Source organism: Halichoerus grypus, chromosome 4 (genome assembly GCF_964656455.1).
Source record: "Halichoerus grypus chromosome 4, mHalGry1.hap1.1, whole genome shotgun sequence".
Taxonomy (NCBI): domain Eukaryota; kingdom Metazoa; phylum Chordata; class Mammalia; order Carnivora; family Phocidae; genus Halichoerus; species Halichoerus grypus.
Window position 1 is genome coordinate 83161949 of NC_135715.1, and position 17892 is coordinate 83179840.

General features: G+C 42.4%; 1 protein-coding gene across 4 annotated transcripts in view; it reads left to right on the plus strand.

The window, feature by feature from the left end:
- The first annotated feature begins 7771 nt into the window (after positions 1–7771).
- Positions 7772–17892, plus strand: part of PLEKHB2 (pleckstrin homology domain containing B2) — a 71645-nt gene continuing 61524 nt past the window's right edge. For 2 of the 4 annotated variants that reach the window (XM_036076889.2, XM_036076891.2), the window contains exon 1: positions 7773–7918. The gene's annotated coding sequence lies outside the window, so the exon portion shown is untranslated. Of the gene's footprint in view, positions 7919–8988; positions 9098–17892 lie in introns of those variants that run through there. The other 2 variants (XM_036076892.2, XM_036076890.2) reach the window with 2 other exon arrangements.

A 17892-nucleotide genomic window follows, 5' to 3' on the forward strand; every position in this document is an offset into this window, starting at 1 on the left:
TGGCTCAGTCGTTAGGCGTCTGCCTTCGGCTCGAGTCATAATCCCAGGGTCCTGGGATTGAGCCCCACATCAGGCTCCCTGCTCAGTGGGGAGGCCTGCTTCTCCCTCTCCCACTCCCCCTGCTTGTGTTCCCTCTCTCGCTGTGTCTCTCTCTGTCAAATAAATAAAAAATAAAATCTTTAAAAAAAAAGAAATAAATATTCAAAAACTTATCCTTTCCTAATTCTTATATTTTATGGTTGCCTGTTCCCTGAGGCTCTTTGCCGCTATTGGACCTGCCTGGTGGAAATGTTCTATAAGACTAGGCTGCAGGGCTTCCCTTCCTGCCTCCCCTCCGTGAGGTCATGTTGTAACCTGAAATCAACCATGGTCAGAATATCTACACCAAGCGACTTGTCCAGTAATACTAATCAGGGCTTGATTTATTGTTTGCTAATTTTACAGGCTTAAGAATATGATAGAGAAAATATTAATAATGTAGATCAAACTTAAAGGGATGATGTCGATAGCTGTCACATTATGAATAGCACAAAAAATTTAGGAAATATTCTTCTAATATCCAAAAGCTATTATCCTACGCAGCAAAGAAGTCACTCACGTCATTGACAAGCAATGAAGTTCCAACAAGATAATTTCACTTAAATCTTACTGATTAACATAAAGGGAAGTATCAACCCGAGTACTATGAGACATGGTAATAATAAATTGTTGTCTGAAGCCATTAGGTTTTGGGGTGAGTTGGTACGCAGCAGTAGATATTCAGAGCAGCCCTCTCTTAAACAGCAGCCCAACTATCAGTCCCAGGTCATGAAATCAATCTAATGATTTATTGTGTGCATTTTAAAAAGTGAACTGGACTGGAAAACAAGAAAATAGAGTGCATAGCACAAGATATGGTTAAGTATTGTTTTGTAAAACTCTATAAATATGTTTTTACATATATTATATATTGGGTCATGAAGTTAGTTTATTACTGTAGCTGATAATCAAAAAGTTTGAAAATACTACTCTAAGGTATTTACCTAGAAGCAGAACTTATTTGGTCATAGGTTACCTGTATCTTAAAACTGACTAGATAGTGCCAAATTGCTCTCTAAGTGTTTGTAATAAGGTAAGCCATCCACAGTAAGATACAAGCCCTGGTAGCTTCACATATTTGTCATGCTTAGTATGAACTTCTAAATTTTTGACTATCAGCTGGATGTGAAATTTTATCTCATGATCATTTTAATTTCTATTTTTTTTTAAAAAAAGATTTTATTTATTTATTTGAGAGAGTGAGCGAGAGAGAGCATGAGCAGGGGCAGGGGAGGGGGCAGGGGGAGAGGGAGAAGCAGACTCCTTGCTGAGCAGGGAGCCCAACACAGGGCTCCATCCCAGGACCTTGGGATCATGACTTGATGCTTAACTGACTGAGCCACCCAGGCAACCCTAATTTTTATTTCTTATACACCTGATATACATCCTTGTAAACAACTTTTGGTTGGAGTTTCTGTATATTATGGGATCTTTGCATCAAAGAATTACTAATTTAAAGAGTATGAACTTAAACTTGTTGATGGTATCAAATTTAACTCCAGAAAGGTTACACCAATCTATGTTTGCACAAACACTGTATACCACTGTCTCGTCAACTCTTGTATCGAGCATTTCATTAAAATTTTTTTTAAAATTTGATCACTAGGGGCACCTGGGTGGCTCAGTCGTTAAGCGTCTGCCTTCGGCTCAGGTCATGTTCCCAGGGTCCTGGGATCAAGTCCCACATCGGGCTCCCTGCTCCGCGGGAAGCCTGCTTCTCCCTCTCCCACTCCCCCTGCTTGTGTTCCCTCTCTTGCTGTGTCTCTCTCTGTCAAATAAATAAATCTTTAAAAAAATAAAAATAAAATAAAATTTGATCACTAAAAAACTATTTCATTTGTTTTAATTTGCATTTGTTAGATTACAGGCAAGATTCATTTAAAAATGTCTGTTGCAGGGGTGTCTGGGTGGCTCAGTTGGTTAAACATCCAACTCTTGATTTCTGCTCAGGTCATGATCTCAGGGTCATGAGTTCCTTGTCTGCATCTGTGTCAGGCTCTGCCCCAGGACAGACATGGAGCCTGCTTAAGATTCTCTCTCCCTCTGCCCCTCCCCACATTCTCATTTTCTCTCTCTCTTTAAAAAAAAGAAAAAAAAAGTTTCATTGCTTTTTGATTTACTCATATATTTTTTTGCCTGTTTTTGTACTGGAGTCTTAGTGTTTTTCTTGTCAATCTATTTGAGTTCCTTCTACATAAAAATTGAGGGGTTAGAGCGCCTGGGTGGCTCAGTCGGTTAAGCGTCTGCCTTCAGCTCAGGTCATGATCCCAGGGTCCTGGGATCGAGCCCCGCATCGGGCTCCCTGCTCTGCGGGGAGCCTGCTTCTCCCTCTCCTCCCCACTTGTGCTCTCTCTCTCTCACTATTTCTGTCTCTCTCTCTCAAATAAATAAAATCTAAAAAAAAAAAATTAAAAAAAATTGAGAGGTTAATAGGAAAATGGCACTGTTTTCTGTTCACTATCTAGCTGCAGGCAAAGTTTTTGAGAGTACAAAATTTTTGGTTTGGTTTTGGTTCAGCACGTAGGATTGAACATAGGGATCTACTTCCCTTCCCCTCCAAACCCTATTTAGGTAAAAGAAAAAGTATTTTTATTTTTTATTATTATTTATTTTTTTTAAGTAGGCTTCATGCCCAACATAAAGTCCGATGTGGGGCCGCAACTCATGACCCCAAGATCAAGACCTCAGCTGAGATCAAGTGTCAGATGCTCAACCAACTGAGCCACCCAGGCACCCCCCAAAAAAAGTATTTTTAAAAAAATGAATCCTGAATAGTCCTGGAAAACAAGTTAAGGGTATTATCAGTTAACCAGACTCTTAGAGACAGTTGAGCATGATAGAAAGCAGTTCGGGTTGGAGCCTTCTGACTCAAGACGGCAGACCAAGAACACACTTTGGTCTTCTCTTCTCTCCTTAGACTTCTATGAAATAGATAGTGGGTGTTTAAAAATAATAAGCAACACAGCAAACTGAAGCAGTAGTGGAGGCTGTGGTGGGTGGGGGAGGAGAGGGACTCACTTTCATGTGGATGGTTTAAAAAGGCAGAGCAGGTGTGAGGTGAGGAGGGGGAAGGGTGGTGAGAAATAGGCCTGTAAACAGGGACAGTGACAGCAAGGCTGCCTGTGCCACAGCTGTGCCCCATCTCTCTTCCTCATTCTCGTGTGAATGGACAGTTTCATGTTTATAGTGGGCAAAAACACAACTGCTCTCCTCCAAAGAAATGGGTTCAACTATCTGAAGAAAGCTAACGCTTTTCAGTAGATGTTGAGCGCAAATAGAGTCAAATTTAAATATGCAAAAACTCATTATTTCCTACCCAATAAAGAAAGTTTTAGAATTTCCTTCTAGGAAGAGCAAAGGTGCAGCGGGCAGAGTGGAAGAGCTTCCTAGTCCTGGACTAGACTTGGCTTTGGCTTGACCAAAGAGCCAAGTCTGTTTCTCACTAGGATTCTCATTCCAAATCATGGGGTGTGGCATGGAGAGGCACAACATATTATTTCATGTCCTATTAATTTTTTTAAAGTTTATTTATTTTAAATGATTTTTAAAAGATTTATTTATTTCTTTGAGAGAGTGAGAGCATGAGCAGGGGGGAGGGGGAGGGGCAGTGGGAGAGGGAGAAGTGAGAGGGAGAAGCAGATTCCCCAGCTGACCCTGGGATCACAACCTGAGCTGAAGGCAGAAGCTTAACCGACTGAGCCACCCAGGCGCCCTTATTTATTTATTTTAGTAATCTCTACACCCAACATGGGGCTTGAACTCATAGCCATGAGATCTCAAGTCACATGCTCTACTGACTGAGCCAGCCAGGGACCCAATGTCCTATTTAGATTTTCTTTTTTAACCACAAAAATCTTACACTTTCTTTTATCAATTTCAGTACTTGTAATTGGGGCAAAGGGAGCAGGGTTAATCAGCATATAATTTGGTTTGATTGAGCTGAGGACCACAAATTCTATGGAGCCAATGGAGCCAGGGAACTGATGAATGCAGAGTCCCAGTGTAGCTCCTTGAAACCCCATTTCAATTCTAGACCAGAAGCCACATACTCAGTTATGGCAGATGTGGGGCTGGAAATTAGGTGTTCTTACACACAGTTGGCCTTCTTCCTCCTGTACTTTTCTTGTCAGCAAACTTGGACAGAAAGCCAATTTTGCTGGGCACTGCTCCTTGTGAGAGTGCCCTGCAACCATCTTCCGATCCAAATGCATCAATGGGTCCGGTGGCAGCAAGTTGGGATCAAAATGACTTGGGTGATTTGCGAGCATGTCAGAACGCTCCAGAGAAGATTTTCATTTACCTCCATTTATGGAATCCCAGGAGTCCAGGATGATTAGGATCTGAATGTTGCTGTTCTTCATATCACCAGTGACTGGCACACTATGATTTTTCAATTCATATTTATTGAATTGTGTTTGTAACTATGCACAAGTTATGGTGCTGGTGAGTGTTTATGAGCTTTGCCACCTATGGTAAAATAGTTTATTAATAGCCTAAGAGAACTATTTTGACCTGAATTCGTGTTAAAGAGATTGGAGAATTAAAAAAAAAAGAAAAGAAAGCCAATTTTACTAAACCAGAAAACTTACTAGGAGATATTTCCTGCTCCAGCTCCTGGAATATCTACATAAACCAAACTGGATTCAAATATTACTTTTTTGTGGAACTCCTGGGAGGCTCAATTGGTTAAGTGGCCAACTCTTGATCTCAGCTCAGGTCTTGATTTCAGGGTTGTGAGTTCAAGCACTGTGTTGGGCTCCATGCTAGGCGTGGAGCCTACTTTAAAACACACACACACACACACACACACATTACTTTTTTCCTATTGTCTATGTGATTTTAAAATTATGTGTGAAGTGATTAATTGAAGAAAATTTGGAAAATACAGAAAAGAATGAAGAAGAAATAAGTCATCCATAGGCCCATCACTTGAAGACAATGTTTGTGTATTTTTGAACACTCCAAATCCAAGCCCTGAAAGATACCTAAAACTAACACAGAAGATAGGGCTAGCCTTACTGCCTTACTGAGAGAGAGTCAGGAACTTCAGTGATGGCACACAGTTTGCTCAAGCTCATCCTTGGGTGGTGGGACGAGGAAGAATTCTAGATGACTCCAATCTCTGAACTCTTTGTTGACTAAGTCATGCTATTTTGCAAAAGATTAGATTGGAAGACATCACAGTATGCCCCATCCTGAATTTCTTCTCAGAGAGGAGCTGGGCAGGAGCTCTTGCCATCAGAGTTTGGAGTTTTGAAGACCATTAACCACAGGCTTTCTCAAAGGTTTTTTTTTTTTTTTTTTTTTTTTTAATGTGTGTGTGTGTGTGTGTGTGTGTGTGTGTGTGTGTGGAGAGAGAAAGAGAGTGAAAGTTTACATGTAGATGTTAAAAATGAGAAAGCAGTCTCAAAATGGAGTCACTTGTGCTAAATTCCACACTAGCCAAAAAAGATTTAATACCTAATCTAATTGTAGTTTCAACCTCCCAGGAATAACCTTTAACCAGACAACATGGAATTGCCTGGTAAGCATAATGAGATAATCCTCTTGATAGACCCCTTTTGATCTGTTTAGGAAGGCTACCTTGCCTGAAACAATGCATTCTTTGCCAATAATTTTCTTTTCCTATCCTCTTTCCACCTTTAAAAACTTTTCATTTTCTACAGCTCATTGGAGCTCCTTTCTATTTGCTAGATGTGATGCTGCCCAATTCATGAATCGCTGAATAAAATCAATTTGATCTTTAAATTTACTCAGTTAAATGTTTGCTATTTATCACAGAAAAGAAAACAAACCTTAAGTGTACAGCTCGATAAATATTTACAGAATTCACCTTTCAGGAGTAGGGTTGTGGGAGGTTCCCTCAGGCTACTTCCCAGGAAGGGTCCCTACCCTGAGCCCAGATGCACCACAGGGGCTTAAAGGCATCTTAAAAGTTTAGCAGTAAAGATCACTAACATTTCCCTTTTTCCCTCTATTGTCTTCTTTTTTTTAAAATAAACTTTTTTATTTTGGAATAATTTTATCTTTTTTTTAAAGATTTTATTTATTTATTTGATATATAGAGAAAGCACAAGTAGGCAGAGCAGCAGGCAGAGGGAGAGGAGAAGCAGGCTCCACACTGAGCAGGCAGCCCGATGGAGGGCTCCATCCCAGGACCCTGGGATCAGGACCTAAGGCAGACGCTTAACTGACTGAGCCACCTAGGTGCCCCTGGAATAATTTTAAATCTGTGGAAAAGTTAGTATACTTTTCATTCAGTTTCCCATAATGTTTACATCTTACATAATCATGGTGCAATTATCAAAACTAAAAATTACTAGTAATTATTATTATTTTTTAATTTTTTAAAGATTTTATTTACTTATTTGTCAGAGAGAGAGAGCACAAGCAGAGGGAGAAGCAGGCTTCCCGCTGAGCAGGGAGCCCGATGCGGGACTCGATCCCGGGACTCCAGGATCATGACCTGAGCCGAAGGCAGTCGTTTAACCAACTGAGCCACCCAGGTGCCCCACTAGTAATTATTATTAATCAAAATCAAAAGTTTATTTGGAATTTACCAATTTTTTCACTAACATCCTTTTTTTCTGTTCCAGGATTCCACCCCATTGATCCCCCATTGCCTCTGACAGTTTCTCAGTCTTTCCTTGTTTCTCATGACCTTTATAGCTTTGAGGAGTACTGGTGAGGTAGTTTGTGGAATATCCATCAATTAGGATTTGTCTGATGTTTTTCTCATGGTTAGATTGGGATTATAATTTTTTGGGGAGGAAGACCACAGGAAAAGTGACCTTTTCATTACATCATGTCAAGGGTAAATATTATCAACATGACTTACCATGGCTGATGTCAATCTTGATCACATGGTTGAGTAGTGTTTGTCAGGTTTCTCCACTGTAAAGTTATTTTTCCCCTTCTCACACTCTTTGGGAGGAAGTAATTATGCAGATTCAGGGGTGTTTGGGTGGAGATTAATACCCCCTCTGGATTGGGTATGATATTAGAATTCCTCTATAAAAAAGACTTCTCTCTTCTCCCCATTAATTTAACCATTTACTTACAAAAGAATGGACTCTATTATATTTGTGTTTTTTTTTTTTTTAAGATTTTATTTATTTATTTGACAGGGAGAGACACAGCGAAAGAGGGAACACAAGCAGGGGGAGTGGGAAAGGGAGAAGCAGGCTCCCCGCGGAGCAGGGAGACCGATGTGGGGCTCGATCCCAGGACCCTGAGATCATGACCTGAGCCGAAGGCAGACGCTTAACGACTGAGCCACCCAGGCGCCCCTATTATATTTGTTTTATACTCCAAGTTATAATCTAATACTACATAATTTATTTTGGTGCTCAAATTGTTCCAGATTTGGCCATGGGGAGCTCTTTCAGGTTGACTCCTGTGTCCTTCGACAGGCCTCCATGATTTTATTCTTTGAGCATTTTTTACTTCTGGAGCTATACCAAGCTCCAGACTCCGGTTGTACTTTCCCTGCCACAGCTCTAGAACCACTCATTTCTCCAAACAGCCCTGGCTTCTCTTATTGGAGGATGGTATTTGGACGAAGACCAGAGTGCAAACGATTCCTTTTCAGTTGAAAATGAAGTAGAGTTGAGGATGCCTCAGGACCCTGCCCTCCCTCGTACGACGACCTCCACCGCAGCCCCCGCGACTATTCCAGGCATGCCCCGCGCGACCGAGCGCATGCGCGCCGGGGTGGTGTGACGTTGGACATCGGCCCGGACGCAGGCGTGAGGCAGTCGGAGCCGAGGAACCCCAGCGGCGTCCCTGCGCTCCAGTGCCTTGCTTCGGTGCTCCGCGGCGGCGCCTCGAGAGTTCGCAGGTAAATGTGTCGGTCCGGTCCGGGCGACGCCAGGCCCCCTTCTGCTCCCCATCCCCCTGATTTGATTCCTCTGGAGCTTCTCCTAGAGCCGCCCAGCCCCGCACCCCTCCGAGAAGATCCCCTCTCGACCCGCGTCCCGCCCCTCTCCAGCGTCGGTCCCTGTAGAGCCTCGGTTAGAGTCGCCCCGCTCCGCGCGCCCTCCCCTTCCCGGGTGTAGGTCCCTGCAGAACTTCCCGTACTGCCGCTCAGCCCCGCACCCCTCAGGACCCCCCCCCTTCCAGCCCACGGTCCGCCCCTCCCTGGCTTAGATCCCAGCCACCTCTAGCGCCGTCCACTCGGCGCCCATCGGAGGCGACCCCCTCCCCCGGCCCTCCTCCTTTCTTCCCTTCCTGGTGTTGGCTCCACCAGAGCCTCCGCTAGAGCCCTCAAGCTCCGCGCGCCCTCCTCTTCCCCGGTGTTGGACGCTCCAGAGCCTTCCCTAGAGCCCACCCCGCGCCGCTCGGAGCGGACCCCCTCGGCTTCGGCCAGGCTAGAGCGGCCCAGCTCCAAGCCGCTCTGGAGGCACTGCCCTCGGCCCGCGTCGCCTCCCCTCCCTGGTGCCGGCCCCTCCAGAGCCGCCCAACCCCGCACCCCTCGGAGAGGACCGCCTCCTCCGGGTCAGCGTCCCTCCGTCCCAGGGTCCTGTGGAGCCTCCTGTAGCGCCACCCACTCGGCGCCCCTCTGAGGCGATCCCGGCCCACTCCCCTTCTCCCCTCTCTGGTGTCCGCCGCTCCAGAGCCTCCCTTAGAGCCGCCCAGCCCCGCCCGATCTCCTTCTGCTGCCCCCTTCCCGCAGGTGCTCCCCGCGAGCCCGCCACCTTTCCGCCCGCACGGGTCTTCCAGTGCCTGGTCTCTGCCCTTGCCCGCATCGAGATCGTACTCTCCTTAGGAATCCGGAGCGGCATTGAAGCTGTGGACTCGCGGGTGCGCCCGGCCCCCCGCTTCGTTTCACTTACTCTTGGCTTTGTGGTGGTTAAGACTTTTGGTTGTACATTATCTTTTTTCACGTTTGATCCTTCACTCAGCCAGATCGGGAACTCCGGAGCCCACGGTTTTTATTTTGTGTCGCAAAGAGTTTTTTGTTTTTATCTCAAATGTAGAATAATTTACAAAGAAGAGGCTTCATAAAAATGAACGAATAGTAAGTTCCTGTTTTTCAGGGTGGGTGGAGGGAATGAGGTGTGACGGTCATACTGTCAAGAAATCTAGAGGAACGTGGTTAATTCCCAACGCCATTGACTCCTGGCCCCTGAGAATCTTTTTTTTTTTTTTTTTTTTTGGGTGCCTCTTCTGACTAGGACAGGGTGGAGCCACTGCCTGAGGCAGGAGTGTTTAAATTGAAAGGGAGGAAAGTTCCCTCGGTCTCGTGGTCTTTGAGGAAACCACTGCGAGTGCAGGAAGTGAGTTGTTTTAAGTCACAAGGGGAATTAGGGCCTAAGCGGGGATTGTCAGCTGACTTACGGCCGTCATTTGTCGAACAAATCAATGACCAAAATATATGTGATTGTGCAGCCGGACTGTCTTAAGGGCCAGCCTGTACATGGGAATGAGAATGCCTGGGGCATTACTTTTTGCATTAGTGATTTCTATACTTGACTCCTCCTGCCCCTCCCCAACATACTGATCTCTGAGGGCAGGAATCCAAAAATGTTGCAGGATGGTCTTGGCAGACAATATAGTGTTCAGTAAATGTTTACTAAAGGAGGCTGCGGAAAGGAACTCAGAACCTGACAGAGGTTCTTCACTAGCATATTTTTAATTGCGTTGGCACATTCTGTAGGCAATATTCCTAATAATCTCAAGGACTGAATTTATGAAATGTGTACACATTTTGTGTGTGTGTGTGTACATCATTCTATAGAATGAACAGATACCATTCTTGGTATGATGGTCGTATATATTCCTCTGGAAGATAGAGGGTTTTTCTGATTCCCTCTAGAAACTTTGCTATACTTCCCAGCTTGCCACCCTACATTAATATTTGGTTTCTTTCTCCTTAACTCTGCCTTTTTTTCTTTCTTACTAGATGTCTGAAGAAATTAAAAATTATTAGTGTCTGTAACTATGAAAAAGTGCAGAGAGTAAAATAAACTATTAAACATGTTACAAAAAGTGGTTTAGTTATGATTTGTTGGTTGTATGTTTGCTTCTGAATTTGATCATGGGGACAGAAAGTTGAACTTTCTTGCCTGTCCAGTGTGTCTGCCCTTTGATGAGTACTTGTATTAGGCTTGTTATCAAGAAATGGTTGCTACCTGGCAATGGCCAGTGCTACATACGAACTGACCTCTAAATGATGATGGGTCACCCAGTTCTTGGCCCCTGTATTTAGAGACGCTTGGGAATTCTTGTTGCCTTTACAGTATCATTCTTTTTTTTTTTTAAGATTTTATTTAAAGATTTATTTATTTGAGAGAGAGAGAGAGAGAGAGTGTGTGTGTGTGTGTGTGTGTGTGTACGGTGAGGAAGGAGGGCAGAGGAAGAGAATCTTCAAGCCGACTTTGAGCTAAGTGCACAGCCCAAGGCGGGACTCAGTCTCACACCCCATTAGATCATGACCTGAGCCGAAACCAAGAGTTGGTCACTTAACTGACTGAGCCATCTAGGCACCACTAAAGATTTTACTTTTAAGTAATCTCTACACCCAACGTGGGGCATAAACTCACAATCCCAAGATCAAGAGTGTCATGCTCTACTGACGAAGCCAGCCAGGTGCCCCTGCATTATCATTTTTGAAGAACAGAGTTTTCCTCTCTTTGATAAGGTAGTAACTTTTACAGTTAAAGTACAGAGAGGGCTAGCCAGAGGAACGAGGGTATTGTGAATGAGTCAGTTGTAGACAACCCTGAATTGCTGTTCTTAGAACAAAATAGTAATGTAATTATAGCTGTTCTCTGTTTTGGAGCGCCTCCTAAGGGGCTCTTTGGGCATATTGTCTCAGTTAATTCTTATACTAACCTTATAAGATAACTAGTAATGTCCTGTTGTATAGGTAAGAAAAGTGAGGCTTGGGAGGTTTGGTATTGTGCTCAAAGTCATACCATTTAGTAAAAGGTAGTAAAAGGAATCTGTTGCCAGATTCCAAAGGCAATATTCTTTCTAACTGTTAAATTGATCTCTTTTGGATTCAGTGTTATGTTTTGTTTTTAAAAATTTATTTTATTTTAGAGAGAGAGTGAGCATGCACTCACAAAGGCGGGGAGGGCCGGAGGGAAAGGGAGAGAGAATGTCAAGCAGACTCCATGCTGAGTGCAGAGCCCCACATGGGCTCAATCTCATGACCCTGGTGAGATCAGGACTTGAGCCGAAACCAAGAGTTGGGACGCTTAACCAACTGAGCCACCCAGCCACCCCTGGATTTAGTGTTTTTGAAATGATTTCAGTTCACATTTACAATAATTTGAATTGCTGAATATGATTTATATTTGAAAACTTCCTATAGGTTTACTGGCATGTGAGTAATGTGGGTATTTTGCAACTAGTTAGTTTGCTGGTGTTTTATTCTCTAGAGACCAACAGCAGGACTTTTATCTGATGAGTTTTAGTTTATGCAATGGATCTTGCTCCAGGATATAAATAGTGAAATGTTGAAATAAATTGTGAAGTGATGTGGAATTCAGCAAGGAAAGCAAAGAAATATTCCTGTTCCTTAAGAGATGGATTTGGTTATGTACTGGGAGGTCTTTTGTTTGTTTTTTGCTTTTACTTTTAGTGTATATGTGTTCAAATTTTGACCTTCAAGGGCATCTTAATTTATTAAATCTTCTAAGCCCTTTGAGAAGCATCCTAATGTGCTTCTGTCTTCTGGAATGTTTTGGGCAAATTTTGTCAGGTGGCTAGTGAGGAAGTAATAGTGATAACAGTAATAATTGCTGTGTGAGCAGCTCCCATTTCTTGAGTTCTAGTAAATATAAGGCACTATGCCAAACACATGTTATTTCACCCAGTTTTCCAAATATCTGTCAAGTAGGTGTTGGCATTCTCATTGTATAGATCAAGAAACTAAGGCTTGGAAAAGTTAAGTAACTTGCCCAAGGTTATTTATTTACTTATTTATTTCCCAACCCCGCCCCTCTTGCCCAAGTTTATTTATAAGTCGGTGAGTCAGGATTTGAACATGGGTCATCTGCTTTTGTCTCTGCTGTTGGTATCTTTTGTCTTTGTGATTTATGCCTTGTTTTCCCCTTAACTCATTTAAGTTCCATTTCAGGAGGGAACAGAGTTAGTTGTTTGTGCTCCTTATAATCCATCATTAATGTTGAAAATAGCAAAGCAGTCACCAGCATGGGTGATCTTGACATTATCAGTATATCTTTTGTCTTGGATCCTCATTTTAATATTACTGTTGTGTCTTCTATGAAAATAATTCTCCTGTGAATTTCAGTGTTTAGTGATAAGAAATATGGATTTTACATATCTATGTAATATTTCTGTTTAACACGGAGGGAAAAATGAAAAGATGGATGTTTAAAGTCTGCCTTTTGTTTGTTTGTTTTCCCCCCTCTGAGCACTGTTTCCAGGTAATCTCAAGGCAGGGCAGGCTAGCAGGATCTGGGATCAGAAATTGGGGTAGGCTGATGAGTAGGGTACCTCTTTTAGGCAGTGGCATGTGAGTGCTCTGTAAGGCTGAGGGCAAGTAGGCTGGGTGATAATGTCCCTTCCTCCTCTGCTTTGTGGTCAGGATTCAGGAGCCTGGCAGGGTACAGACTCTAGATAGAAAGATGTACCTGTGGTCCAGTTTAGGTGAGGTGGGTCATTTAAGGAGCAGTTGGTGGCAGCTGCTTATTTAAGGACTTGTTGCCCTTGGTGTATCTTATTTATAGGACCTTGGTGTATCTTATGTGGAGGGTCTGTATTGTGTTACATGTTGCTTATGGGTTGGGAGTCAGAGGCAAGGGTTCTCTTGCTTTAGAGGCTGAGACTAAGGCTGATGAGGCAATAAGCTTCATGTGGTGGTCATGGTACCAAAGTGATGCCTGACAGAAGAGGCTATTAGCACAAAGGACACACATCTTTTTAGTGGGGATAAAGAACTTATTTTCCTGCATTCAGATGAGGGCCCCACCTTGCAGTCTCTGCTAAGATGGCAAAATACCCTGGCTTTAGTCCCCCAAGAAGATGTGCTGTCGTGGATGATATTGCCCAATTAGAGTGAAGATCTCACAGGGGGCTTTAGGAGGCTTTTATTATCATGGGGCTTTAATCTTTTCTTGGTTTCTTTTGACTTTTCTGGAGACTGGCTTGTAAGTGCCTGCTCAGCAAGTGCAAGTAATCAAACTCAATGTATTTCTGAGGGTGTGAGTCCAAGGTTCCTTTCCTGAACATCCTTCTTCCCAGCAGCCTATACTAGTTCAAAGCCTATACCTCTAGTCTTCTCTACTGTGTAAGTTTTGTACACTTGAGTCTTTAACTTAGAAGTCCAGACTTTTTGTTAAAAAAGAAATTGTAGCATCTTAGTAAACACAACAGATATCTCTTACTATTACCATGATAACCATTTGAGTTATCTAGTGAGAAGGTATACAAATCAGAGTGTTCCAACATTTTTTAAATACCCCCACCCCCACCCCCAGTTGTGTGAAATCCGAACTTGTATTGGAAATTGTGTGTTTTCTCTAACACATTCCATACCAGTGCATTTGGTTTTACTTATCATTTTATACTTAGGATGCCTTTCATTCTCAGTTGTTTCTAATGAACTGTAATTATTGTTTTCAATTTGGCCATTCTCAGATGCCCTTCCTTCAGCTGGTTAGCTTCTTTATCCTTTCTAAAGGCATTCCTGAAAGCATCTTTGCTTTTTGATAGTAGGCACATCTTGAGGCTTCCTGTCCCTAAATTGTAACCAGCTCATTTTCAAGGAGCATTGACTCCTTTTAGAGAAGACCAGTATCAGAGATAAAAATCTGGACACAGGGGTACATGTGAGATTGTTCCACATAATGACTAAAGATAGGATGATACCAGATAAGAAGCGACTTGAGTCCACAGAAGAAATTACCCCTTTTCAAGAAGTCATGAGTTTCCAGGCGCCTGGGTGGATTAGATGGTTAAGCATCCGACTCTTGATCTCAGCTCAGGTCTCGATCTCAGGGTCATGAATTCAAGCCCCATGTTGTGCTCTGAGACACTGGGCATGGAATCTACTTAAAAACAAAAACAAAAAAATCCACATGATTTTCTGCTGCTAATTCCAGTTTGTTTCTTTTGACCTTGTAATAATCTAATTTATTTTTTCTCTAATGGTTTTGAATTATTTTATATAGGCATACCAAAGATGATGATGTCCCCTTGATGTAGAAGCTTTTCTGTTTTTTTTTTTTTAACTTTTTAAATCTAAATTCAATTAAGTTAGCATGTAGCGTATTATTCGTTTCAGGGGTAGAATTTAGTGATTCATCAGATTCATATAATAGCCAGTGCTCCTCACATCAAGTGCCCTCCTTAATGCCCATCACACAGTTACCCCATCCTCCTACCCACCTCCCCTCCAGCATCCCTCAGTTTGTTTCCTACAGTTCCATGTCTCTTATGCTTTGGCTCCCTCTCTGTTTTTCTTTTCTTTTACCTTCCCTTGTCTATGTTCATGTTTTGTTTCTTAAATTTCACATGAGTGAAATCATATGGTATTTGTCTTTCTCTGACTTATTTTGCTTAGCATAATACCCAACGACGTTCCATGCATGTTGTTCCAAATGGCAAGATTTCATTCTTTTTGATGGCTGAGTAATATTCCATTATAGATATCTTCTCACACACACACACACACACACACACACACACTACATCTTCTTTATCCATTCAACTGTCGGCTCTTTCCTCAGTTTGGCTGAAGTGGACATTGCTGCTATAAACGTTGGGGTGCATGTACCCGTTCGAATCACTGTTTGTATCCTTTGGATAAATACCTAGTGGTGCAATTGCTAGGTTGTAGGATAGCTCTGTTTTTAACTTTTTGAGGAACCTCCATACTGTTTTCCAGAGTTGGCTACACCAGCTTGAATTCCCACCAACAATGTAAAGAGGGTTCCCCTTTCTCCACATCTTCACTAGCATCTATTGTTTCCTGACTTCTTCATTTTAGCCATTCTGACTCGTGTGAGGTGGTATCTCATTGTGGTTTTGATTTGTATTTCCCTGATGCCGGGTGATGTTGAGCGTTTTTTCAAGTGTCTGTTAGCCATTTGTGTGTGTCTTCTTTGGAGAAGTGTCTATTCATGTCTTCTGCCCATTTCTTGACTGGATTTGTTGTTTTTTGGGTGTTGAGTTTGATAAGTTCATAGATTTTGGATACTAGCCCTTTATCTGATAGGTCATTTGCGAGTATCTTCTCTCAGGCTATGGGTTGCCTTTTAGTTTTGTTGATTGGTTTCCTTTGCTGTGCAAAAGCTTTTTGTTCTGATGAAGTCCCAATACTTTTTTTTTTTTTTTAAAGATTTTGTTTATTTATTTAGAAAGAGAGAGAGCAAGCCTGAGCTCTCATGCACCAGCGTGAGCAGGGAGCGGCAGAGGGAGAGGGAGAAAGAATCTGAAGGAGACTCTGCACTAAGTGTGGAGCCCAGCGTGGGGCTCGATCCCTGAACCTCTAGATCATGACCTCAGCTGAAACCAAGGGTCAGACGCTTAACTGACTGAGCCACCCAGGCGCCCCACAATTTTATTTTTGCTTTTGATTCCCTGGCCTTTGGAGACCTGTCTAGCAAGAAGTTGCTGCAGCCGAGGTCAAAGAGGTTGCTGCCTGTGTTCTCCTCAAGGATTTTGATGGATTCCTGTCTCACATTTAGGTCTTTCATCCATTTTGAGTGTATTTTTGTGTGTGGTGTAAGGAAATGGTCCAGGTTCATTCTTCTGCATGTGGCTGTCCAATTTTCCCAATACCATTTGTTGAAGAGACTGTCTTTTTTCCATTGGACATTCTTTCCTGCTTTGTCAAAGATTAGTTGACCATAGAGTTGAGGGACCATTTCTAGGTTTTCTATTCTGTTCCATTGAGCTATGTGTTTGTTTTTGTGCCAGTACCATACTGTTTGGATGATTACAGCTTTGTAATACCGCTTGAAGTCCAGAGTTGTGATGCCTCCAGCTTTGGTTTTCTTTTTCAGGTTTGCTTTAGGTATTTGGGGTCTTCTGTGGTTCCATATAAATTTTAGGATTGTTTGTTCCAACTCTGTGAAAAATGCTGATGGTATTTTGATAGGGATTGCATTGAATGTGTAGATTGCTTTGGGCCGTATAGACATTTTAACAGTATTTGTTCTTCCAATCCATGAATGTGGAATGTTTTTCCATTTCTTTGTGTCTTCCTCAATTTCTTTCATAAGTGTTAAATTGTTTTCAGAGTACAGATCTTATACCTCTTTGGTTAGTTTTATTCCTAGGTATCTTATGGTTTTTGGTGCAATTGTAAATGGGATCGATTCTGTAATTTCTCTTTCTTCTCCTTCATTGTTAGTGTATAGAAGTGCAACTGACTTCTCTGTGTTGATTTTATATCCTGACACTTTGCTGGATTTCTGTATCTGTTCTAGCAATTTTTTGGTTTCTGAGGTTATTATGTCATCTGCAAAGAGTGGAAGTTTGACTTCTTCTTTGCTGATTTGGATGCCTTTTATTTCTTTGTGTTGTCTGATTGTTGAGGCTAGGACTTCCAGTAGCGTATTGAACAACAGTGGTGAGTGGACATCCCTCTTTGTGACCTTAGGGGAAAACCTCTCAGTTCTTCCCCATTGAGCATGATACTCAAAGTGGGTCTCTCATATATGGCTTTTATGATGTTTAGGTGTGTTCCCTCTATCCCTACATGGTGGAGGGTTTTTATCAGGAAGGGATATTTTGTCAAATGCTTTTTTTCTGCATTAATTGAGAGGATCATATGGTTATTGTCCTTTCTTTTATTTATGCGATGTATCACATTGATTGATTTTTGGATGTTGAACCATCCTTGCAGCCCAGGAATAAATCCATCCCACTTGGTTGTGGTGAATAATCATTTTAATGTACTGTTGGATCTTATTGGCTAGTATCTTGGTCAGAATTTTGGCATCCATGTTCATCAGGGCTATTGGTCTGTTAATTCTCCTTTTTAGTGGGGTGTTTGTCTGGTTTTGGGATCAGGGTAATGCTGGCCTCATAAAATGAGTTTGGACATTTTCCTTCCATTTCTGTTTTCTGAAACAGCTTCAAAAGAATAGGTATTAATTTGTGTTTAAATGTTTGGTTTATTTCCCCTGGGAAGCCATTTGGCCCTGGACTCTTGTTTATTGGGAGATTTTTTTTTAAAAAATTTTTATTGTTATGTTAATCACCATATATTACATCATTAGTTTTTGATGTAGTGTTCCATGATTCATTGTTTCTGCATAAAACCCAGTGCTCCTTGCAGAACGTGCCCTCTTTAATACCCATCACCAGGGTAACCCATCCTCCCATCTCCCTCCCCTCTAGAACCCTCAGTTTGTTTTTCAGAGTCCATCGTCTCTCATGGTTTGCCTTCCCCTCCGATTTCTCCCGCTTCGTTCTTCCCCTCCTGCTATTTTCTTCCTTTTTTTTTTCTTAACATATATTGCATTATTTGTTTCAGAGATACAGATCTGTGATTCAAGTCTTGCACAATTCACAGCACTTACCATAGCGGATACCCTCCCCAGTGTCTATCACCCAGCCACCCAATCCCCCCCACCCCACCCCCCACTCCAGCAACCCTCGGTTTGCTTCCTGAGATTAAGAATTCCTCATATCAGTGAGGTCATATGATACATGTCTTTCTCTGATGACTTATTTCGCTCAGCCTAACACCCTCCAGTTCCATCACGTTGTTGCAAATGGCAAGATCTCATTCCTTTTGATGGCTGCATATTATTCCATTGTATATATATACCACGTCTTCTTTATCCATTCATCTGTCGATGGACATCTTGGCTCTTTCCACAGTTTGGC